The sequence below is a fragment of the Orycteropus afer genome, unplaced genomic scaffold (assembly GCF_000298275.1).
Source record: "Orycteropus afer afer isolate SDZICR_OR568_19922 unplaced genomic scaffold, OryAfe1.0 scaffold00176, whole genome shotgun sequence".
Taxonomy (NCBI): Eukaryota; Metazoa; Chordata; class Mammalia; order Tubulidentata; family Orycteropodidae; genus Orycteropus; species Orycteropus afer.
The window spans coordinates 1,737,881-1,749,312 of NW_006921763.1; positions in this window are offsets into that span (position 1 = coordinate 1,737,881).

The following is an 11,432-nucleotide window of genomic DNA, read 5'->3' on the forward strand; positions in this document are numbered from 1 at the left end:
ACGGCACTTAACAACAACAACAACAAAGTGAATCACTACAAATTAGTGCCACAACACCACAATCACTTGTTTTTGACAGGGCTCATAGAGGGTTCTCATCTGGAGTTTGTCATGAGATTGTAGTCAGATAGTGACATATGACTGGTGCTGACATCATTTCAAAGGCTTTCCCATTCAACTATTAGGCAGTGGCTCTGGTTGACTAGGAGCTTAATTGGGGCTGAGGAGTAGAAAATATGTATACTTGGCCTGTCCATTGTCCCTTGGGCTTCATCGTACCATGACAGCTAGGTTTGAGGTGCAAGCACCTCAGATTAAAGCACTTTTTATAACCTAGTCTTGGAAGTCACACAGTGGTACATCTGCTGTATTCTATTCATTAGAAGTGAGGAACTATGTCTAGCGCACATGCCAGGGTATGGCAATTAGATCCTAGCCCTTCATGGGAGTGTGGAAGAATGTGAAAACATGTTTTAAAACCACCATATTAAAATTTCTGCCAGTTTTATGATTCTCACCAAAGAATGGCCATTCCTCGGCCCACTCCTCATACTGTTCTCGTTCTGAGAAATGTCCTGGGGCACTATAAAAATGGCTTCAGAGAGAACCAAGAAGGAGGAGAGAGAATAAAGATCAACATCAGCCCAAGGCTGATTCCTATGAGGAGGAGGTGAGACATACTTCCTCTCTCCAACCTTTTTTTTTTTTTTTTACCAATTCTGATGCCAGTCATCTCTCCCACAGCACTCTCTACTTCTCTGCTGGGTTTGATAATTCATTGCAATGGCCACACAGAATTCATAGACCATACTCACGATTATGGGATTTATTAGGAAAATAACAGACTGCAACTCAGGATCAGGAAGCACGTAAACAAAGTCTGGAAGACTTCCCCAAAGTGGAGAACACATCCCTCCTTCTTCTGTGCGGGACAACTATCTCAGCTTCTCTTGGCCATGCAAGCAAGTAAGTCCTTCCTCTGCCGACAGGCTCCTCTAGGCCCCCTGAGGACAGGCTTCCTCTCTGCTCTGAGGACAGGCTCCTCTTGGCTCCCTCAGGACAGGCGTCTCTTGGCTCTGGCCTCAGCCTTGCTTTGGAAGTGTTACAACTCTTCCTTTGGCCTTATTAATGAGACCATCCCATTCCACCAAGAAGCTTCCTGCCTGAAGGCATTCAGCTCTTGCTCTGTGACCACCTCACTCTGTTGGGAAGCTCACTGTGCTGTCTCATGCTGGTCCCTTGCTTCTGCTGCTGACATTTCTATGCCACTGGATTCTGCTGTGCTTGCTAACACCTTGTGCCATTTCTGGTGTTACAGCTTTCTTTGTCTCCCGAGCCTAGGATATTTTCAGTGCAGGAACCCTGGATCCAAAGGACATGTTCTACTCCTGGCTCTTCTTAATGATAATGAGATTCCTTTCCAACCTTTGTGATTGGCTCTTTTTAAGCCTAGTGGGATAGCAAAACTGACCAATCCCCTACAAAGATTCTATGCACCTTATTTGCATTGCATGGTCTCACCCCTACAAGAATTCCATGCACCTTATTTGCATTAGCAAAACTGTCCAATCCCTTTGATAGGCCACAAGTACCTTATTTGCATAGTCCTACTCAATCATTTTGTGGGAGTTACAGGACAGTGGCTAGAGGGACTAGATAGAAGCAATTCACTGTATCACAGGCACAAGTCTTCAGTTCACTTTGACTTGTTTACAGAGGTCCTTATATCAGTGTATAAGGGGTTGCCATGAATTGAAATTGATGATGACTAGTTTTTAGAGTCTCTGGTGCAAATGGTTAACATGCTTAGGTGCCAGCCAGAAGGTTGGAGGTTCAAATCCACCTAGAGGAGTTTTGGAAGAAAGGCCTGGCCATTTGCTTCCAAAATAGTAATCACTGAAAATCCTATGCAGCACACTTCTACTCACACATATAGTGTTCCCATGAGTTGGAGTCCACTTGATGGCAACAATTCTGTTTTTGTTTTGATGCTAATCATATCAGTATATCACCTTTTACGACAGGCATCAGCTCTAGGATGCTGTCTACCTCCTGGATTTTGTCACTGTCTTCAGAAACGCTTGATGGCTCTGAAAGTACTTTGTGGGGCCAGACATGATTTCCTCCATGTAACCCCAAATCTCTATGAGAAGTATGAGTTTTTGTCTGTCTTCTGGGCTTTCCCAGATCTGAGGTGGCTGAGGTAAATAGACGGCTTTGGTTACATCAACAGCAGGTATTAACACCCACAGGAGAACTGAAAAGAGGAAGTAAAAACAAAGTGAATTGATCCTTTGGGCCATGATTATGCTGCTAATAATATTTAGCATTTATTGAGCTTCTCTTATGAGTTGAGCACCATGAAAAGTACATTACCTGCGTTACCTTACTTAACTGCTCTTCTTAACAACTGTAAGTGGTAGGCTATTTCATTCCTCTCTTTACAGATGAAAAAAAAAAAAAAAAGAAAAGAAAAGAAATGGCCAGAGTGCTTAAATGACATGCCCAAGGTAACACAGCTACTAGCAGACAGAATTTGAATTTGAACTCAGGTATGTCTGACCCAAAAGGCAGTATAGTGGAATTATCAGTAATAACAAACATTAATCTACTGGTGGATACACAGGTAGACAGGTTGAATGATCAGGTATGTCTGGGCAAAAAGGAATATACCCATGACCATATATAAGTTTGGCAGATGATATATATATATATATATATATATATATATATATATATATATACGTGTATGTACTATAAGAATGTCTGTATATATAATAGAGCTGAGGAGGCAAAGTTACAATAACTTTTTGGTCACAACCAAATACCCTGAGGGAATGAGTTCCTGGGTCCATGGTCTTGACCATGGTTGCGGGGGACATCAAACTCAACTGGCATAACATACTACACAAAAACGTTCTACATGCTACTTTGGTGAGTAGTGACTGGGTCTTAAAAGCTTGCAAGCTGCCATCTAAGATGCAGTAATCGGTCTCTCCTCATCCAGAGCAAAGAAGAATGAAGAAAATCAAGGACACATGGAAACAATTGGTCCAATGGACTAGTGGACCACGCAAACCTCAGCCTATATGACCATCAGGCCAGAAGAATTAGATGGCGCTCGGCTACCATTGTCAACCATTCAGAAAGAGATCTATGGAGGAGATCCTGGATACAGTGAGAGAAAAATGTGCAACAAAACTCAAAAACAGAAATAAGACTAGGCTTACTTGTCTGATAGACCTTGGTGAAACCCTCAAGACTATGGTCCTTAGTTACCCTTCAGGCCTGGAGTTGAAGTCACTCATGTGGCTTCCAGCCAAACAAAAGACAGGCATATGGGGTGAACATTTACTCCAGGTAGGTACATTCCCTAGAACAATCAATCATGGCAGATCAGGAAGGCAGACTTTGCACACGAAGATAGCTCAGGGGACAGGGATGCATAGGAAAGAAGGACACAGGGAAGAGGTAAACACAGGGAAGAAGTGGGAAGAGAGCCGTTACATTATGCAGATTGCAATCAATGTCGAGAAACAAAATGTGTAAGAACTGTTGTATGGATAAATGAATTTGCTCTGTAAAACTTTCACCAAAATCACAATAATAATAATAATAATAATGAAAAAAGAGGTAGTATAGTGGTTATGAGTTTAAACTTTGGGGTCAGATGACTGGATTTGAATTCTTGCTTTGGGTAATCTTTGATAATTAACCTCTTTAGGCTTCAGTTTCTTCATTGGCAGAGAGGATGATAATTATGTATACTCTCTATGTTTTATTTTTTTTTTAAGAAGAAGTTCTGGTGGTACAGTGGTTAAAACATTTGCCTACTAACCAAAAGGTCAGCAGTTTGGGCCCACCAGCCACTCCATGGAAGAAAGATGTGGTAGTCTGCTTCTGTAAAGATTTACAGTCAGTCTTGGAAACCCTATAAGGCAGTTCTACTCTGTCCTATAGGGTTGCTAGGAATCACCGTGACTCCACGGCAACAGGCTTGCACTTGGTAAATGTTAATGTTCTCCCCTCCTCTTCTACCTCTTGGCTGCTGAGCTTGGTAATTTCTCAAAAGAATCCCAGCACCACTTTCTATCAAGCCAATTCCTACTCGTGGCAACTCCGTGTGTCAGAGTAGACTGGGCCCCACGGGGTTTTCAGTGGCTAATTCTTCAGAAGTGGATCTCCAGGTCTTTCTTCTGAGTCTCCTCTGGGTGATCTTAAACCCCCAACCTTTTGGTTAACACCTGAGCTAATGAACCATTTGTACCACCCAAGGACTCCAAGCAAAAAAATAATATGTTAGAAATACAGAGATCTGAGCAAATGCAGGGTGAGAAATCTGCCATAGACCCACTGCTAGTTCTTGGCATTCAATGATTCACTTCAACTCACAGTGACTTTGAGTTCCCATCTACACAGTGGGCACAAAAAGGAGGTTGTGTGAGGAAGAATGGAGGACTGGAAATACTTTTCCATGACTGCATCCTAGTCTTTTCCCTACTTCCAGGTCCAACTAAATTTGCCAACCACTCACCAAACCAAACTAAAATGATACATAACTGAACTTGACCTAGGAGCTCAGAGGCAGAATGCAGGGTGGGTGGCAAGTTGATAGAGTGATCTGCCCAGTTCATAGAGTAGCCAGATGACTTCGTTTGGGGTTAAACCCTGGACAGTATGGGATATGACTTTCTGAAATGTGTTTACTCTGCAATCAAGCTGTGTGATCTGCTGCAGTGGGATTTTATTGGTTGGCTCAGTAAGTAGCAGGGTCACTGGGGCTGGAAAGGGCCCGGTGCGGTGCCCGGTGGCGGTGTGGACTGTTCTTTTCCATCACCTTTTTTCAACTCCAGATCGGTTCTGCCTTCTGAACCTGAACCTGAAGAGGCCAGGAGGTTTCTACATCTCTGTGTGTGGTTGAGCCCCTCCCAGGCAGGCTGATTTGTGAATGTGCTGAACTCCAGCACACTAGGCAGCCTAACCACAGAGGCTGTTTTGTTTCTCTACCGGATACACCTGCCCCAAAAGCAGGGTTCACTCATGCTGCAGGCCCAAGTTTGGTTTACTTTTAAGAAGATTACACCCTCCAGATAAACAGAGGATACAATTGTGTATGAAGAACTTGCTGAGGCTGAGACATAATGATATTGATTTTCTTTTCTTTTGGGAATGAGGGATAAGTGCATAAAATATATATTTTTTTCCATCCAAATGAACACTCTCCACTTTCACATCATCAATATTTCCCAAGCACAACCACATGAGAGGGCTTTAGAAATCCATGGACATGGTGTGAAAGAGCATTGAGCCACATATGAGAAAGTTAGTCACTTTTGAATTTCTTTTCAGTCTTTTTGGTTTTGTCAAGAAAAAAAATCTTCATTTGAAACTAGTATGTCTTTAACATCTAAGACTTGATAATTTTTTTTCTTTTTTTAACAACATGAGTATATGTCCTGGATTTAGAGTTTTTTAGTTAGATACGGTGCTTAATTAAATATGATTATATCCTCCAGATAAAATTGGACAACAGTGCTTTGTTTTTATTGTAATTCCTTTCAGTATTACTTTTAATTTATGGTAAGGGATAAAAGTTTCTCATTTACTTTAGAGGTATTGAGCTCCTTTTTAAAATAAAAATACTCAAGTTTTAAAAATCAGTTACTTTTTAAAATATTAAGTAAAAAAATGGAAAAAAGCTATTCACAACTAGCAAAACTTGAGAGGACAGCGTGTGGTGATATTTGGGTATAGTGGACACTGGGAAGGGGAATGCAAACATCTGATGTTTGAGCAACTAGGCTTTAGAGCAGACAAACTTGGGTGTGAGTCCTTGTCTACCATGCTCATGACTTTGCGTAAGCTATTTCACTGAGTTACGTGTCTGTGAAGTCAGAAAAACAGCACTTCTCTCCTCACTATTAGGATATTTGCAAAGTTGGTCCATTAAAATTGTAATGCACAGTCCTAGAACATAGGAAATACTCAATAAATTTAATCACTATTATTATTATTATTATTGCCAAGGAATCTGTGTCTACTCAGAGCCAAGATTGTGTGAACATAGTGCCGAGAACACAGTTGTTTTTTTTAAAAAAATGAAACAAAAAAAACTAGTTTTAATAAACCAAACACCTATAGAAGCAATAGTCAAGAGATCAACAATCATATTGCACTGGGCAAATCTGCTGCAAAAGACCTCTTCAAAGTGTTGAAAAGCAAAGACTTTGAAGACTAAGGTGCACCTAACCCAAGCCATAGTATTTTCAGTTGCCTCATATGCATGTGAAAGCTGGACAATGAATAAAGAAGACCAAAGATGAGCTGATGCCTTTGAATTGTGTTGGCAAAGAACGCTGAAAATACCGTAAGTGCCAGGAAAACAAACTAATCCGTTCTGGAAGAAGTGCAGCAAGAATGCTTCTTGGAAACAAGAATGGCCAGACTTCATCTTGCCTACTTTCGTCATATTTCAGAAAGGACCATTCCTTGGAAAAGAATGCTACACTTGGTAAAGTGGAGGGTTAGCAAAAAATGGGAAGACCCTCAATGAGATGAATATACACAGTGCTGCAATGATGGGCTCAAGTATAGGAAGGATTAGGAGGGTGGCGCACAACTGGGCAGTGTTTCATTTTGTTGTACACAGGGTCACTATGAGTTGGATGGAGCCTATTTGATGGCACCTCACAACAACAACAAACATTGTTGTCGAGTCGATTCCAACTCATATGTGTCATGGTGGAATTGTGTCTCATAGCATTTTCAATGACCAATTTTTTTGGATGCATATTTAATTCTAATCCATTTTGACATTTGCTCCTTGGTGGACATGAACCAGCACATGATGAAAATGGTTACAACAGCAATTACAGGAGCAGTTACAATTTACTGTGTGCTAACTATGTTCAAGTCCCTGGATGGTGCAAACAGTTGATGGGATCGGCCAAGAAGCAAATGTCAAAATGGGATTAAATGTGCAAGAGACTTGTGAGAGGAAAAGCATGTAAAGGCTAAAGGAGGGAGTGGGAGAAAGTGGGGAGAGCAGTCAAGCTGAGGTGCAGTTCTGACACTGGGGAAAGGAAGGAGGTTTGGGTAAAAGAGTCTCAGACTGCTATAGAGTTGCAAGAAAGGTGTGGAATCCTCAAGCCAAAGTCAGCCAGTGTAGGAGTCCTCTTTTTTGCTTAGCCATTGCTCAGGAACAGCTTATGGCAAGTGTGACCCCTGTGTGAACATGGTGGTGGATGCACAAAGGCAGATACTGGGGTGACAGTCAATTCTGCTCCCATAGTAGGAGATCCAAGCAGCCCATTTTTATGGCTGCCACAGATCATCTCCATTTTACACGTGAAAAACAGAGGTTGAATATTTCCTTCAACTTACTTATCTGGTTAAATAACTTTCCTATCATTGTAACCCAGAGAAAAATGAATATTACTTCACAGCTAAAAGTGAAACACAGTAACTGAAAGATGAAAGAAATTCATGGCCAACCCTGATTCTTTTTTGTTTCAGTGCCCAACTTACTAAGTCAAACAAATTACTTACTTTAAAGAGTTTGTCTTGGTCACAGCTCTTCACATGGTGAGCTCTATTTATCTTTCTCTCTAATTTTGGATTTCAAAAGTTTTGCATTTCAGGCAGAGTGTTAAGCCCAATTGACACTTACATACAAATCAAATCTAATATAGGCCCCAAAATCTCAGTTATTGGGCCATATCTAGTCCATAAACATGTTTGGCCCAAACAGTGTTTAAAAAAACTTTTCTGAGCTAATATTTTTAAATTGGGAGAGTTCACATTTTTAAACAAAACACATATATCCCTGGATTTTCATGAAAACCAGTGTATCTGGAACATGGAGACTAAATTTCTGCCGGACAGGATTATCTGGGGTGAAAGTGACTGCCCCTTAAAGTGGGGTTCTCCAAATTTGCTTTAATCTTCGCTACCCACATAAACTACACGTGTCCTTACACCAGGTAGGCTTCACCAATTTATGTGCCTGTCTGATTCTTTGTGCATAGTGTTTTCTGCACCCTGTGATGGGACCACATAGTAGCTCTGGAAATCTTATGTTGAGACTGGTAAACCAAACCTAACACAACCCACTGCCAGAGACTTGATTCTGACTCATGGTGACCCTTCAGGACAAAGTAGAACAGCCAGATAGGGTCCAAGGTTGTAAATCTTTATGGAAGCAGTCTGCCTTGTCTCCTGTGGAGTGGCTGGTGGGTTCAAACCACTGACATTTTCAGTTAGCAGCCAAATGTTTTAACCACTATCAGAGCTCCTTGCTCAGACTTTTACATCAGAAAAATAAACTTCCATTTCTGTATCTCTTTTTAACAGAGTCTTTAACTCCATTTTAACTAGTACATCCCTGTTTGCAATTGGGTCTGTGACCCCTGGCTTAAACCAAGTATGGAAAGGGGCAGTCTGAGCATAGCCTACCGTCTTTCCCTGTCACTCATGAATGAACCTTGTGCTCAGAACCAGATGTGTCAGCCTAGCTTCTTGGACAAGATGAAAATGTGGGCTGACTCCCTTTCTAGGGCTTCTTGACCCATATCATCCCATAGCAGATGGTGACCTATCAGCACATTCTACCCTGAGCGCATGCTAAGATTCCCAGCAACTGCTTAGCTAAGTGTGTTATCTATATGGTACCTGACCTATCCCAGCAAGGAAGGAACAGTGCATATCATCTCCCTGTTCACTACAGAGTGAGATCATTGGCCATGGGGGACTGACACTCACTATTGAAGCTGACCTGGCTCTGTCTCTTCTCTATTTGAGTAAAGTATTGTTCTACCCATGTTTGTGTGTGAATCATGTCTTTTTTGGCAACCCCAACACTTGTAAACTATGGAGTGGGTTACTGTCTTCCATGTGATGGGATCCTTTCCTGGAGGTGGTGACAAGTGTCATTTGCTCAACACCAAGAAACTTTGGAACTGATATGTAAATAAAGGAAGAGGAAGTTAATAATTTTGCAAGTTGTTTTTCTTATGAATGGGACCTATGGTGGCAACATCAAACCAAATTGTACTTAGAGCTGAAATTAGGCATAATCTTCCTTAAAAATAATTAATTTTATTTGTCGTTGATGTTGAGAGTATACATAGCAAAACATTCATGAGTTTAATAATTTCTACCTGTACAATTCAGTGACATTGATTACATTCTTCCAGTTGTGCAACTGTTCTCACCCTCCTTCTCTGAGTTGTTCTTTCCATGTTAACATAAACTCCAAACTCACTGCCATTGAGTTGATTCCAACCCATAGCGACCCCCATTGGGTTTCCACGGCTGTAAATATTGACAGAAGCAGATTGCCTTATCTTTCTTCTGTGGAGAAGCTTGGTGTGTTCAAATCACCAACCTTTTGGATAGCAGTCAAATGCTTTAACCACTATACCACTGGGGCACCTTAACTGCCCGAAAAGTCCCTATCTAATCTTTTGAGCTGATGTTAATTTGATCCTGTATAGATAGATCTTAAAAGAGTAGAATGCTCAAGGCAGACATTCTTTATGAGCTAAACTTCTCTATTTGAGTAAAGTATTGCTCTACCCATGCTTGTGTGTGAGTCATGTCTTTCTTGGCAACACCAACAGTTGTAAAATATGGAGTGAGTTACTGTCCTCCATGTGATGGGACTCCTTTCCTGGAGGTGGTGACAGGTGTCATTTGCTATGTTTGGTTTTAAGAAGACTTCAGGGGATATTTTTGGTTTGAGTTTTAAAGATTACCTCAGCACAATAGTTTTTCGGGAAGGCATAGCTTCTTTAAGGTAAAGGCAGTATTAGAAAACCCTGTCATGCCTCACAGACTCTGTCTACAGAAGCTTCATTTTCAGATTTTAAACTGGTGTGTACAAATGATTCCTTAGGGACCACTGTTCCCCACACCTTAATGGCCGCCGCTATATATCCCAGGCTTCTGTGCCACATTTGCCCCTTTTTCTCATCCCAACCCATCTTTGAAGGCCACACTTGAATGGGCAGCCCTCTCACTTTTTCTTGGCAATGTCCTCTGAGTGTAAGTGAAGTAGAAACTTCTCAGCTGTTACTCTTCTGGTTCCCAAGGGACCAACTGAGACTTCCTGATACTAAGTGTGAAACCACTGAGGATCCAACAGTTTCAATCTGAGCAGACCCTTCTGTTTTATGTGAGGGTAAAAGGCCCAATTATGAAAATGATCTGTGGCAAAAAGATGCTACTGCTTCCCCAAAGTTGTTGTTGTTATGTGCTGTCAAGTTGGCTCCAACTCAGCTACATTATGTACAACAGAAAGAAACACTGCCCAGTCCCGTGCCATCCTCACAATCTTAGGTATACTTGGAACCATCATTGTAGCCACCTCCCCTATAGCAGGTGCCAAAAAAGACTTGCTATTGTGTTCCTTTTGGAATCATATGGTTGTCTGATTCAAAATGGCCCAACCAATCCATTTCAGCTCACTAATGCCTAGGATATCGATCACTTAATTGTGCACATGAGGAAACTACACAGACCAGGAGGCTGTCATTTGCACAGAACAAGGGGATACTGCATGGTTTAAAATCAGGAAGGGAGTGTGTCAGGGTTTTATCCTTTCACCAAACTTATTCAAGCTGTATGCTGAGCAAATAATCCAAGAAGCTGCAGTATATGAAGAAGAATGTGGCATTAGGACTGGAGGAAGACTCATTAACAACTTGTGAAACGCAGACAACACAACTTTGCTTGCTGAAAGTGAAGATTACTTACTGATGAAGATTAAAGACTACAGTCTGCAGTATGGATTACATTTTAACATAAAGAAAACAAAAATCCTCACAGCTGGACCAATAAGTAGCATCATGAAAAATAGAAGACTGAAGTTGTCAAAGAGTTCATATTACTTGGTTCCACAATCAATACCAATGGAAGCAGCAGTCAAGAAATCAGATATAGTATTGCACTGGGCAAATCTGCTGCAAAAGACTTCTTTAAAGTGCTGAAGAGAGTGAAGATGTCTCTTTGAAGACTAAGGTGCACCTAATCCAAGCCATGGTGTTTTCAATCATCTCATATACATGTGAAAATTGGACAAAGAATAAGACGGATGAAGAGTTGATGCTTATGAGTTGTGGTGCTGGCGAAGAATACTCAAAGTACCATGGACTTCCAGAGAGCCAACAAATCTGTCCTGGAGGAAGTGCAGCCAGAATGCTCCTTGGAAGTAAGAATGACCAGAATTCGTCTCATCACTTTGGTCATGTGCCGCAGACCAGCACAGTCACTGGGCTCGGTTCTATAACTCGAAGAAGATTATAGGTGAATAGGGAGTCGGCGAATTGGCTAACAGAAGACAAACAACTCAGAGGCTGCTTGCAACTGAGAGCGTTTATTGCCTTTAGCTACATGTTTTTATAGTATAACCATTTCTTCTTTTGATTTTAATT